General features: G+C 36.3%; 1 protein-coding gene across 1 annotated transcript in view; it reads right to left on the bottom strand.

The window, feature by feature from the left end:
- The window catches only part of ANKRD55 (ankyrin repeat domain 55), a 113947-nt gene extending 107997 nt beyond the window's left edge, over positions 1 to 5950 (bottom strand). Inside the window, exon 1 of the mRNA XM_047758445.1 lies at positions 5790 to 5950. The gene's annotated coding sequence lies outside the window, so the exon portion shown is untranslated. The remainder of the gene's footprint in view (positions 1 to 5789) is intronic.
- Positions 5951 to 15654: the final 9704 nt, after the last annotated feature.

Raw genomic sequence — 15654 nt, 5'->3', positions numbered from 1 at the left:
AATCAGCCTAGCCATCCACTGCAAATGGCCTCAATTTTCTGTCTAAAACTCTAAATTTCTTTGACCCTTCCCCTAGTCTCATTTCCTTCTTCTGGAAAGAGAGACGTGCCCTTTTTCCTTAAGAATGTGAGGCTACATTAGTTCACCTCATCCTATGTAAAAACTTTCCTGAGAGAATTATATTCCACAGCCATTAAGAGCATGGATTCTGGAGCCTGACTAGATAGATTCAAATCCCAGTCTTATAACTCGACACTGTTTAAGCTGTATCTTATCCGTCAGAATATTCGCAAATTTCTTGAAAGATTTTGGAGTGAATGAAATTGTTTTAAATATGTCAAGCTTTGAGACAAATATTTTACCCATAGTACTTTCAAATTTTTTTTATTGCAGTATTATTGATTTACAATGTTAATTTCCTCTATACAGCAAAGTGATTTAATTATATATATATAACTAAATATATCCATTATGGCTTATCACAGGATACTGAATATAGCTCTCTGTGCTATACAGTAGGGCCTTGTTATTTATCCATTCTACATATTATAGTTTGCATCTGCTAGTCCTAATCCATCTCTCCCCCATCCCCTATGGCAACCACAAGTCTGTTCTTTATATACATAGAAATTCTTATATACATTTATTATTATTATTACCATTAATTATTCTATTTCTTTTGCCACTTCATTCTTTTTTCTCAAGATTTTTTTACCCACAAGCCTGCATGTATGCTCACAATCTTCAGAAAGAGAAAGACAAATACCTTAACGTATCACTTATATGTGGAATCTAAAATATGGCACAAATGAACCTATTTACAAAACAGAAACAGATTCACAGGCACAAAGAACAGACTTATGGTTGCCAAGGGGTGGGGAGTGGGATGGACTGAGAGTTTGGTGATAGTAGATGCCAACTATTACATTTAGAATGGAGTTCCTGTCGTGGTTCAGCGGTTAATGAACCCAACTAGCATTCATGAGGACGTGAGTTTGATCCCTGGCCTCGCTCAGTAGGTTAAGGATCCAGCATTGCTGTGAGCTGTGGTGTAGGTTGCAGATGCATCTCAGATCGTGTGTTGCTGTGGCTGTGGCTTAGACTGGCAGGAACCTAGCCTGGGAATCTTCATATGCCCTGGGTGCAGCCCTAAAAAGACAAAGGAAAAAAAAAAGAATGGATAAGCAATGAAATTCTACTGTATAGCACAGGGAACTATATCCAATCTCTTGGGATAAAACATGATGAAAGATAATATGATAAAAAGAATTATATTTATATATCAGTCATATAGATATATATGAATGGCTGGGTCACTTTTCTGTACAGCAGAAACTGGCACAATATAAATCAACTATAATTTAAAATAAAAGAAACAAAAAAATATAAAACAAAACTGTGATGTTTCTTCCTTTTCTGAGGTGCTTTCGGGGTAAGTCTACATTTGCTCTTTCCTTCCTGACCACCATGGTGATTTCAGCTCTATAGCTGCTGTGAGCAGGTACTACTGTGAAGGTACTCTGATAAACACCTGTTCTGATGGACCTGTTAGGATCCACTTCACCTATGACCACACAGGTTTTTTTTTTTCCCCAATTAGTGGATGAGTTTATTGGGAATACCTACTGTGAAAAACACACACTCAAATGATATTTTCCTCAAGACTCAGTGTTTTAACCTCTTAAGTGTCCAGTGTTATTTTATGGCTGAGTAGTATTCCATTGTATATATGTACCACATCTCCTTAACCCATTAATTTGTTGATGGACATTTGGGCTGTCTTGACTACTGTAAATAGTGCTGCTATGAACAGAGGGCTGCGTATACTTTTTTAAGTTATAGTTTTGTCTGGATATATATCCAGGGGTGGGATTGCTAGATCACATGGTAGTTCTATTTTTAGTTTTCTCAGGAACTTCCATACTGTTTTCCATAGCAGTTGTATCAATTTATATTTCCACCAACAGTGTTGGAGGGTTCCATTTTCTCCACATCCTCTCCAGCATTTGTTATTTGTCAGCTTATTGATCATGTCCACTCTAACTGGTGTAAGGTAGTACCTCACTATAGTTTTGATTTGCATTTCTCTAATAATTAGTGATATTGGGCATATGTCATGTGCCCACTGGCCATCCATATGTATTCTTTGAAGAAATATCTATTTGGGTCTTCTGCCCATTATTCAACTGGGTCGTTTGGTTTTTTTGATGTTGTTGACTTATATGAGTTATTTGTAATTTTGGAGATTAGGATCTTGTTGTTTGCATCACAGTAGTTTGCAACTATTTTCTTCCATTCTATAGGTTATCTTTTCTTTTGATTTATGGTTTCCTTTGCTGTGAAAAATCTTGTAAGTCTGATTAGGTCTGTGTCTATCCTATTCTATTCTATTCTACTCTATGCTACTCTGTTCTGTTCTTCTGCTTTTTAGGGCTGCACCTACGGCATATAGAAGTTCCCAGGCTAGGGGTTGAATCTGAGCTGCAGCTGCAGGCTTATGTCACAGTCACAGCAAGGCAGGATCCAAGCCATGTCTGTGACCTACACCACAGCTCATGGCAACACCAAACACTTAACCCACTGGGTGAGGCCAGGGATGGAACCTGCATCCTCATGGATACTAGTTGAGTTCGTTATTGCTGAGCCACATGGGAGGTCCTTTTTTTTTTTTTTTTTTTTTTTTGCCTAGTGTTATTTTAGAGTAGAAATAGGGCCTTGGCAGTTTAGCCTAGGTAGTGTGGTATGGTGGAAATAATGGTGAATTTTAGTGTCCCAAGACCTGGGCTCAAGTTCTCATTCTTCTCCACACATGGCAGATGCTCTATCAATTTTTATTTAACTGAAAATAGATATTTGCTCAGCAAATCACTCAGGACCCTTGTCTTCTTATTTTTATGTGAAAACACCAGCTATTCAGTTTGTATCTGACTCTGACGGATCCTGAGTAGAGGTTGGGTAACTCGGGCCTCTATGTGCTGGAATGAATAAACCGAGGGGCTTTGAAATTATTTTTTCTCTGAGGAGATTAAGGCAGGGAGATGGAGGGCTGATGGAATTTGGCCACAGGACCCAGATCTGACCGTTACTTAGAGAACAGGGCTCAGAGAGAATTTTCTTCTGCTTGAAGGCAGTCTGGCATTTCTCAGGGTTCTTTCTATGTCTCTTCTCTCTCTAGCTCTGCCTCTCATCTCTTTTTCCTCTCAGAGAATATTTTAACCTCTGAATTCTTCCTGTCATATGTCACAAAAAAAATCCTCACCATTCAGAGGAGCATAAACCAGATTAGAGCAAAAACTATCACAATCATCCTCATTTTACAAACAACCAGAGGGTTGATAACTAAACCTATCATCATCACAGAAAACATTTTTCTTTTATTTGTAGGAAGAAAAATAAGGAAGTTCGGATTACTGCTTGGCTGGTTGAGGTGACACTGTGGTTTGCATTCATACTGTATCAACAGTGTAATGACATCAAGTTGGGGGGTTTCCTTTACACCCTGTCCAAAAGGATGTTTTCATATGCGGTTGTGTCAGGTAACAGTTTTGAAATGCTACGTGATCACCAGCAATTCCTTTTTAAATTTCATAATCTTTTTGCAAGACACAGCTTTTTTAAAAATCTGTTTTTTCTCCCCTGAAAATGATGTTGGGGCAAACAGATTTACATTAAGCTTACAGAGCAAAAAACTAAACATTTAGTCAAAATTGTGTATTTTATTTGGTCTACATTATGTTAAACAGTTAGTTTGATGACAGGATTTGTGTCCCTAACATGACAATTTTTTTGGTGTAATATAGACCCAACCTATATGTTTTTGGGTGCGCTAATGCCTGAATCCTTCCTTGGCCTAATTTGCCCTATTGTGAGAGATTTACCGAAAGAGTTTTACATGTGGCAATACACCAGCCTTTAGGCAAGTTTAACTTGATGGAATATTTCACCTATCAGCAGGATTTAAGCCTCCAGAGTTTATATTCTGACATTTCCCCCTCTTTCCCTCAGGGAAAGAAATTCTATTGAAATCCAAATTGAGAAATGGGGGGAAAAAGAGAACTCAATTTACAGTATGAGTTTTTTGGAATGTCTACGTTTAGGGACACAAAAAGTAATTTTCAAGAACTAAATCTCAACTGATTTGTGACTCTTCAATCAAACAGGCTGAGGTGTTCCTTCACCTAGTTAAATAAACAAACACACTGAAATCCTATGGGCATAGGAATATCACTGTCATTTTATTATATAATTTTCTCTTTGTTTTTACTCAAGATACAAAAAACATACTGGGAAAGGTTCTAGCTATTCGTTTGATGGACTGAGATATGAAAGAAGTGATTTTTGCTCTTGGCCCACCAATGATAGCTGATGGGAATGAGAGATGGCTACGGTGATCTCTGAATCCCTTCAGGCAATGAGACTCCATGAGAGGAAATAAGCCTCTTTAAGTGCTGTTTACATAATTCTGTTTGCATGAGACAAACTCCTGTGTGCTAAATTCTATGCTTACCACGCACAAATAGAGATCTAAACAGACATTTCTCCAAAAAAGACATACAGATGGCCAAAAAACTCATGAAAAGATGCTCAACATCACTAATTATTAGAGAAATGCAAATCAAAGCTACAAAGAGGTATTACCTCATACCGGTCAGAATGGTCATCATCAAAAAGTCTACAAATAATAAATGCTGGAGAGGGTATGGAGAAAAGGAACACCTCCCACAGTGTTGGTAGGAATATAAATTGGTACAGCCACTATGGAGGTTCCTCAAAAAACTAAAAATAGAGTTAGCATATGATCCTTCAATCCCATTCCTGAGCATATATCTGAAGAAAACTATAATTCAAAAAGATACATTCACCCTATTCTTCCTTGAAAGACTATTTACAATAGCCAAGACATGGAAACAATGTAAATGTCCATTGACAGAGAAATGGATTAAGAAGATGTGGTACATACATACAATGGAATATTACTCAGCCATAAAAAAGAATGAAATAATGTGATTTGTGGCAACATGGATGGACCTAGAAATTATCATAGTAAGTGAAATAAGTCAGACAGTGAAAGACTAATATATCACTTATATGTGGAATCTTTTAAAAAAAGGAACAAATAAACTTATTTACAAAATAGAAACAGACTCACAGACTTTGAAAACAAACTTATGGTTACCAAAAGGGAATTGGGGGCAGGGATAAATCTGGAGTTTGGGATTAACATATACACATTGCTGTATATAAGATAGATAATCTATAGGGACCTACTGAATAGCACAGGGAACTCTACTCAATATTCTGTAATAATCTATGTAAAAAAGAAAGTGAAAAAGAATAGATTTATGTATATGTATAACTGAATCTACACCTGAAAGTAACACAACATTGTAAATCAACTATACTCCAATATAAAATAAAAATTAAATTTAAAAAGTAGATATTGGGCACACACTGAGTGCTTGGCCTGATGCTTTGGTGCCACTGTTCATTATCCCAACATGTGTCATAAATGAGGTGCTATTCTATGACCTCATAAAGCCCCAATAATCAGAAATGACAAGCATTTTCTCTTTTTAAACATCTAATTATCTACACATGGATAAGTATAAATTAAGTATATACTTTGTCTCTGGTGGCCCCCTGTCCACCTTTCATCTTTGATAGCCTATATTTTCATTTTCACTCACCTCTTCTGCGGCTCATGAGTCTCTTTCTGACCTCCATAGACCACATTCCAGAACAAGTCCTATGTGCTAAGAACCCTTCCTGCCCCTCATTCAGGTACTTACCCTTCAAGGCCAGTGCCTATAAGTCAGGCGGCAGCAGTTAACTATTCTAAGACGAGCTCTGTGGATATAATCATTCTCTCAAATAAGCACAGATTCCTCAGAGCATCACAGAGGTTTAAAGTAGACAGCTCTTTAAAGTAGAAAGTCCAACACCCTGATAAAAGAGAAACCAAGACCACAGAGGTGTGTTGACCCAGGCCAGTGCTTTCTCCACTGCCCCATGCTTCCTCTTGCTCTCTGAGTGGAAATCAACATTAGTTTATTATCACAGGTGCCTTCTGGAGATGATAACTTAGCCAAGGATCTGTGGCTTTAAGAGCTAGCCAATATGAAGGGACAGGAATCATTTATTACACTTTTCAGCACACAAATCTATCTACCATCTGTGACAGCCCTATATGCCTTGGTTGCTCTGTTTGGCCCCCTAGGTCTGAATAATCTCTGAAGGAGCCAATCCAACCCCTTGCCTCTCCCCCACCTTTCACCTCCCTTTAATGTCCATGATCTCCACTTGCTTTCTTGCCCTTATGATTTCACTCTCAACTCCCATGAAATAATAATATGTTCATAATTAACAGATAATTTGCATTAAGAGTTTTAAATTAACACATATGCAGTATTATATATAAAATAGATAACCAAGAAGGACCTATTGTATAGCACAGGGAACTATACTCATTGTTTTGTAATAACCTGTAAGGAAAAAGAATCCAAAAAAGAAAAAAAATACATAAAATGCATGTATATATTAACTGAATCACTTTGCTGTATACCTGAAACTAACATAACAGTGTAAGTCAATTATACCTCAATAAAAAATTAAACTAAAAAATAAAATAAAATAAATTTTAAAAATTTTAAAAAGAGTTTGTGATAGGGCATATGCTATGTTAGGCTCTGTGTGAGTATTTTTTCATTTAATTTTCACAAGAGTCCCAAGAGATAGGTAGTATCAATAGTTCCATTTGCAGATGAGGATACTAACTCACTTGCCCAAGGACCAAGAGCTAGAATCTCACTTCAGGCCTAAGAACTGAATATTACTATTAATAAATCACAAACACTCTTTGAGCATTGATTGTACACAAGACATTCAGTTAGGCTCTATAAAGGATGTGGCTTCCAGTCTAGATGAAGTGTCTGGACATTTACATAACACATATTAGCAACACATTGTACGATGAGCATGACAGACCAATAAGTCAGTAATAGGCTAGGGTGGGAGTCTTAATCCCTTTTTCAATTAAATGAAAATTTCTATTGTTCCAGGGACTTCTTTGGCAATCTGGTAAAACCTATGGACTCCTTCTCAGGGTAAATGCATAAAATAACAAGCATAGAATTGCAAAGGAAATCAATTGTATAGCAATATAGTTTTTAAAAAGTCTTAAAATGTTGTAATATGGTATTACTAAGCATCTCTTTAACACATTACATAGCATGAGTTAGTGCTAACTTTGATAACTACAATAATTTTGAAGTAGGGCAGAGCATAAACAGTATTATGAAACACCTAAAAGAAACATGATATGAAAATATTTGTGATTTCTGTTGGAGACAGTCACTTTACATCTACTACCACTATGACTGAGGTAAATGCTACATTCAGTTAGAAGTTAGTGAAAATGGTTTTCCATTGAAGTTTATGGGTCTCCTCAATTCTATCTATAAACACCTCAGAGGGTTCTTGAAGCCCTACTTAAGAACCCAAATGGTTTTAAAGAAAGGAACAATCATTAGTGGTCTGTAAATCCTAGGAAACAGATATTATGTTTTTTGTCACATTTTTCTTTTATTTTTAATTGTAGTAAGAATACATAAAAATTACCATCTTAACCATTTTTAAGAGTAGAGTTCAGTAGTGTTAAGTACAGTCACATTGCTGTGTAACAAATCTCCAGGACTTTTTCATCTTGAAAAACTGAAACTCTATATCCATTAAACACTAATTCCAATTTTCCTTTCCTCTCAGTCATTGGCAGCCAACAATCTGCTTTCTCTCTTTTCTATAAATTTAACCCCTTTAAGTACTTTGCACTAGTGGAATAATGCAATATTTGTCTTCTTTCTCCTACTGTAAGGTCCTCAAAGTTCACCATGTTGTATGTAGCATGTGACAGGATGGAGCAGATATTGTTGAGCCATTTTACCATTAGGTAGAGGGTTATGGTTTGCTAGATGAAGCACATTGAATTAGCCCATGATTCCACTGACTCTTCAGTTTCTCACTTCCATGTGTGTCCTTTACATAACATTAGTGAACGTGGAAAGTAGTCTTCAACTCTATGGTAATGGAAAAAGTCTCTTTTTGAAATAATGAGGTCATAAGACATCAAAGAGATTTCCACTTGAGAACCAGTGACAATGGAGAAGTACAGTGGGCACTGAGCGCCCAGGGTTGTAGGAAAGCAAGCAGATGTAGGTGCAAACTTCTCATATCTACAGCTCATGCAGTCCAATGTCTCAGCCCCAGAGTGTGTATATGTATCATATGTTCATTATGCTATATATTTCCATGTACTAGATTTTTTCATTGCTTTCAAATAAACAGCCTTTCTCATTGCTCACCAAACAGACATATTCTTGTGATGTTATCACATCTGCTGGGACTAAATTCCCCCATCTTGGAGAGGTTATTTGAAAGATTGTGTGGCTTTGTCTCTCCAGTATTTCTTCATGAAAAAGCAATGGTAAAACCACAGTTTTGAATATCAAAATGTAATTTAGATTTATTTCAATAATTGTGAATAGTAATATTTAATTCAAAGAGTGAGATTTCTGTTATAGCTTTTCACTTTTTGTATCAGGCTGGTAAGAATAACTGACATAACTACAATGGGGAATTAAAATTCATTTCACTGCAAGATGAAAATCTTTAATAGAAACCTCACTCTTCAAAGTAAACTAGACTGTTTATAATTATTGACACCTACTCTAATTCACTTTCTGGTATTCAGAACTGTGGTTTTGCAATTGCTTTTTCTAAGAGAAACACTGATGCTTCTGGCTGATGAGCAACATATGGTATCAAGATGTGGTTTAATTTGCATTTCCCTCATGAGTAATGATGCTGAACATCTTTTTAGTTGCCTGTTGACTATTTTACCTCTTTTGTGAAGTACCAGCCCAGAATTCTTGCCCAATTAAAAAAAAAACTGTATTCTCTGTCTTTTGCATCTTGATTTATAGAATTTTTGAAGAGTATTTTCTAGATATAAATGCTTTGTTGGGGTGTGTGTGTGTGTGTGTGTGTGTGTGTGTGTGTGTGTGTGTGTTTGTGTGGTAGTCTCAGGTTTTCTTTTTCCATTCTCTTAACAGTGCTATTTATTGAAAGGAATTTTTAAATTTAATTAAATCCAGCTTATCAATATTTCCTTGTGTCCTGTTTAAGAAACTGTGACCTACCCCAAGATCCTGAAGAGATTTCCCGTGTTTTCTTCTAGAAGTTTTATTGTTTTACTTTATACTTTTAAGTATATGACCCATTTTTTTTGGCCATGCCCATGGCATGTGGAAGTTCCTGGCTGGGCCAGGGATGAAACCTGAGCTACAGTAATGACAATGCTGAATCTTTAACCCGCTGAGCCACAAGGGAACACTCTAGAATCCATCTTGAGTTGATTTTTGTGCATGCTTTCCCTTTCTGCCATATGGATACCCATTTGAGTCAGCATCATTTATTGAAAAGAGCATGCTTCTTCCACTGAATTTCTGTAATGTCTTTGTCATAAATCAAATGATTTATCATATACATGTAGATATGTTTTTAAACTCTATTTTAGTTCATGATCTCTTGTCTATTCCTGTACCAAGATCACGTAGTTTTAATCACTCTAGTTAGATGTTTGGTTTGTTTTTCCTCTGCAAGATTGCCTTAGTTATAATAATTCCTTTGTATAAGATGAACAATTATATGCCAACAAATTTGACAACCTAGAAGAAATGGACAACTTCATAAAGACATACAGTCCACCAACACTGAATCAAGAAGAAATATATTATTTGAACAGACCAATCACTAGAAATGAAATTAAATATGTAAAAAAAAAAAACCACTCCCTAAAAACAAAGGTCCAGGACCAGATGGCTCCGCAGGTGAATTCTAACAAATATACAAAGAAGAAATTATACCCATCCTTGTTAAACTTTTCCAAAGACTTAAGAAGAAGGAACATTCCCAAGACATTCTACAAAGCCACCATCATCCTAATACCAAAACCAGATGAAGATACTACCAAAAAATAAAATTATAAGCCAGTATCTTTGATGAATATAGAAGCAAAAATTCTCAACAAAATTTTAGCCAACCAAATCCAACAACACATAAAGAAGATCATATACCAATGGCCAAGTGGGATTCACCCCAAGTTCATAAGGACAGTTCAACATATGCAAATCAATCAATGTCATATACCACATTAACAACAGAAAAGTAAAAAAACCCACATGATCATCTCAATAGATGTAGAAAGAGCATTTGATAAAATCCAACATCCATTCATGATAAAAAAACTCTTACCAATGTGGATACAGAGGGAACATATCTCAATGTCCTAAAAGCCATTTATAACAAACCCACAGCCAATATAATACTCAACGAAGAAGAGCTGAAAGCCTTCCTGCTAAAATCTCGAACAAGACAAACAAGAATGCCCACTCTTACCACTTCTATTCAACATAATATTGGAAGTCCTAGCCATAGCAATCAGAAAAACAAAAGAAATAAAAAGTATCTAAATTGGAAGAGAAGAGGTAAAACTATCACTGTATGCATATGACATGATACTATATAGAGAAAACCCTAAGAACTCCACACAAAAACTACTCAAACTGATCAACAAATTCAGCAAAGTAGCAGGATACAAGATAAACATTCATAAATCAGCTGCATTTCTATATACTAACAATGAAATATTAGAAAAGAAATACAAAAATGCAATACTTTTTAAACTCGCATTCCCCAAAATTAAATACCTAGGAATAAACCTGACAAAGGAGGTGAAAGACTTATAATCTGAGAACTATAAGACATTAATCAAGGGAATTAAAAAGGATTCAAAGAAATGGAAAGATATCCCATGCTCTTGGATTGGAAGAATTAATATCATTAAAATGGTCATACTACCCAAAGAAATCTACAGATTTAATGCAATCCCTATTAAATTACTCATGACATTTTTTATAGAACTAGAACAAACAATCCAAAACTGTATATGGAACCATAAAAGACCCAGACTTGCCAAAGCAATCCTGAGGGGAGGAAAAAAAAACAAGCAGGAGGCATAACTGTCCTAGACCTTAGACAATATTACAAAGCTACAGTAATCATGTCTGTTTTTGTACTAGTTGGTACAAAAACAGACATGGAGACAAATGGGACAGAATAGAGAGGCCAGAAATAAATGCAGACACCTATGGTCAATTAATCTTTGACAAAGGAGGCAAGAATATAAAATGGGGAAAAGACAGTCTCTTCAGCAAGTGGTGCTGGGAAAACTGTACGGCCACATGTAAATCAATGAAACTAGAACACACCTTCATAACACCATGAACAAAAGTAAACCCCAAATGGCTTAAAGCCTTAAACATAAGACACCATAAAACTCCTACAAAAGAACATAGGCAAAACATTCTCTGACATCAACTGTACAATTATTTTCTTAGGTTGGTCTCCCAAGGTAATAGAAATAAAAACAAAAATAAACCAATGGGATCGAATCAGACTTACCATCTTTTGCAGAGCAAAGGAAACCATAAAAAAACCCAAAAAGACAGACTATGGAATGGAAGAAAATAGTTGCAAATGATGCAAACAACAAGGGCTTGATCACCAAAATATACAGACAACTTATACAACTCAACAGCAAAAAAATAAACAACCCAATTGAAAAATGGGCAGTGATCTAAATAGACATCTCTCCAAAGAAGGCATAGAGATGGCCTACAGGCAGATGAAAAAATGCTCAATATCACTAATTATTAGAGAAATGCAAATCAAAACTACAATGAGGTACTACCTCACACCAGTCAGAAAGGCTATCATTAATAAGTCTACAAATAATGAATGCTGGAGAGGGTGGGAGAAAAGGGAACCCTCCTACACTGTTGGTGGGAATATTAATTGGTGTACACCTACTATGGAAAAAGGTATGGAGGTACTTTAGAAAACTAAATATAGGAGTTCCCGTCGTGGCGCAGTGGTTAACGAATCCGACTAGGAACCATGAGGTTACGGGTTCGGTCCCTGCCCTTGCTCAGTGGGTTAACGATCCAGCGTTGCCGTGAGCTGTGGTGTAGGTTGCAGACGCGGTTCGGATCCCGCATTGCTGTGGCTCTGGCATAGGCCGGTGGCTATGGCTCCGATTCAACCCCTAGCCTGGGAACCTCCATATGCCGCGGGAGCAGCCCAAGAAATAGCAACAACAACAACAACAACAATAACAACAACAAAAGACAAAAAAAAAAAGAACGAAAACTAAATATAGAACTACCATATGATCCAGCAATCTCACTCCTAGGCATATACCTGGACAAAGTTTTCACTCAAAAGCATACATGCACACCTATGTTCATTGCAGCAGTATTCACAATAGCCAAGACGTGGAAACAACCTAAATGTCCATGGTCAGATGAATGGATTAAGAAGATGCAGTACATACACACAATGGAATACTACTAAGCCATGAAAAGAACAAAATAATGCTACTTGTGGCAACATGGTTGTAACTAGAGATTCTCATACCAAGTGAAGTAAGTCAGAAAGAGAAAGACAAATACTATATGACATCACTTATTTGTGGAATCTAAAATATGGCACAGAGGAACCTATCTGTAGAACAGAAACAAACTCACAGACATGGAGATCAGGCTTGTGGTTGCCAAGGCAGGGGAGGAGTGGGATGAACTGGGAGTTTGGGATTAGTAGATGCAAACTATTACATTTAGAATGTATAAGCAATGAGGTCCTACTGTATAGCACAGGGAACTACATACAATCACTTGTGATGGTACATGATAGAAGATAATATGAAAAGATAACATATAAAACTGGGTCACCTTCTGTACTTAAGAAATTGACTGAACATTGTAAATCAACTAAATAAAAAATAAATGGGTCCTTTGTACTTCCAAACAAGTTTTACAAATATCTTTTTTTTTTTTTTTTTAAGTTTTACAAATATCTATAGTGGAACAGCTGGCAGCAAAATAACCAATTTCCACCAACTAAAAAAAAGACTTCAGAGATTTTTATTGGGATTGCTTTGAATTTATAGTTGAGTTTGGAGAGAACTGCTATCTTAAAATCTTACATCTTTGAATTCCATGTTCAAGGTATATTTCATTTATTTACTTAGGTCTTCTTTCACTTTTCTTAGCAATTTTCTATTGTTTGAAGTATAGAATTCCTGGTCATTTTCATTTGATTTATTCTACATAATTGATGCTTTTCATGCTTTCAAAATTTTACTAGTTGTTTGCTTCTTTTTAAAAATAGATTTCACTGTTGAAATTCTCCAATTTTTTTCTATTTTGACTATCATTTCCTACATTTTCTTGAACATATTAATCATTTATTTTAAACTCTATCAGTTAGCATCTGAATTGTCTATAAATATTTTTTTACTAAATACATTTTCCACTTAGATTTCAGTCATTTGGCCTTTTAAATTTTTCATTATATTTATTGTATGCATTATATAATATTTGGTTAAATGCCAGATGTCATAAATAAAAAATTATAGACACTTTATGTGACATTATCCCTTTCCAAGGTTAAGTTTACTTACAGCAGGCAAATAGTCAAGTCTTGTGAAAACAGGGTTTTACACTGTTTTGGGCTATGTATTTCAGTTTTCCCCTATTTCTGTGGATTGGATTGGTTTTTATTCCTAAGGAATAGCTCTTACTCAGGGCATTATCCTTCTGAGGTTTCAGTTCAAAGGCTGGGATATTTACCAAGATACTTCCCGCTTAGCAATTCTTTAAGTACAACCTCTGCCCCTTAGTACCACTGAACTCTCTGCTCAGCGCTTTAACTACCCAGGTACTTTCTGAATGTTCTCTCTTCTCTTTCTTTCCCCACCTCCCCAACCCTTTTAATTTCGCCCTGTGTAAGCTCAGCTTATCCACAACTTCAGGGAAATGTGTATGCAGAATTTTAGTTTCCTCCTCTGATGTCTTCTTTTGTCCAAGACTTTGCTCTCTAGTAGCAAACTAAACTACTCCAAACTCTATCTTTTGTCTCTTTAGTTCAGTAAGACTGCTGTTTTCTATATTCCCATTTTTCAATTTGTCTTCAGGAGAATATCTTGGATAAACGTGGGCTTTCCTTCAAGTCTTATCTGTGTATGTTGTCCACAATGCCTTTAGACAATTGCTTTGTGTATTTTGTCTGACATTTATAATTGCTTTTGAAGTCAGGGTTATTATGCTGCCAGCTATTCCACCATGGCTGTGTAGTGCAGAAATATCTTTGTGGAAAATAAGACAAAATTTGCCCTAAATCCATTTTTCAGATACATCAATTCATCCAAATTCTGAGGTTGGGGTGGGATTTGAGGGGGAAAACAGGTCAATTATTACTCATTTAGGATGAACTGGGTGGGAAGATGGAGTTTAAGTAGTATATAAATGACCTTCTAAGCTTTGAAAACATTATGAACATTATATTAGAAGGATTAACCCTGACAATGGAGTGAATCAAACTTATACTGGTTTGTACTCATTTTCAAAGGGAAAAAGATAAAACTACATGTGGCTCCAGAATTTTCTGCTGAAAATTATTTAAAAAGATAAGCTGTCATGACTTTAGTTGGGCAAATTCATAGTGAATAACCATAATTGACCTAAAACTTTGAGATAAAAGTTAACAAAAATATTAAGAACTCAGAGGTATGGGAAGAAAGTGTGTACAGGTGATGCAGGGAGGATGAGGTAGACAAGAAAGAGTAGATAAGACATTCTTAAGGTGGCAGGTTTCTCAGGTCTAGAACAGCGCTGATATAGGGAATAACAGTGGCCACAAGAATCATCCCAGAGATGATCTAATCCAGTTTCTGTGTCTCCTTCGTTTCAATTCAATGACTCTCCCAAGGCACCCAGCATCCTGATGCTATTCAGGATTCCCAGTCTTGTGATCCCAGGCCTGTTGTTAGCAAGAGGACCTAGACCTATAGTTTAAGAGCTAGATCTGCCATTTTACCAAGTTACTTAATGAATCTGTTAAGAAACTTTTGGTTGCAAGTAACTGGAAACCAAGCCTCAAAGGCTGAAACAAGAATAATTTATCATCTCAAATAATAAGAAGTGTAAGGCACAACTTTTTTTTTGGTCTTCTTAGGGTTGCACACATGGCGTATGGAAGTTCCTATGCTAGGGGTCAAACTGGAGCTGCAGCCGCCAGTCTACACCACAGCCACAGCAATGCAGGACCCGAACAACGTCTGCGACCTATACTGCAGCTCACAACAACGCCAGATCCTTAATCCACTGAGTGGCATCAAGGATTGAACCTTCGTTTTCATGAATCCCAGTTGGGTTCATTACTGCTGAGCCACCATTGGAACTCCTAAGGTACAACTTTAGAGTTGGTTAATTCAATGTCTTGAAACACCATGAAGAACCCAGGTTCTTCCACCTTTCTATTCTGCCATCTCCATCTATCAGTATTGTCTTTAGCTACTTATATTTATTCCCTGAGTCACATCCAGACACAACATCTGATGGAAGAAAAAGAAAATTTTCACCATATCTCACCTTTTATTAGCTAGTAATTCTTTCCCAGAAGCCTCCCAGCAGACCTCGTCTCATGAATTATTGAACATAACCAGGTCATTTGTTCCTGCCTAAGCCAATTTCTAGCATG

Source organism: Phacochoerus africanus, chromosome 1 (assembly GCF_016906955.1).
Source record: "Phacochoerus africanus isolate WHEZ1 chromosome 1, ROS_Pafr_v1, whole genome shotgun sequence".
NCBI lineage: Eukaryota > Metazoa > Chordata > Mammalia > Artiodactyla > Suidae > Phacochoerus > Phacochoerus africanus.
Note: the sequence above shows the minus strand (reverse complement) of the source record. Positions and strands in the feature narration are given on the sequence as shown.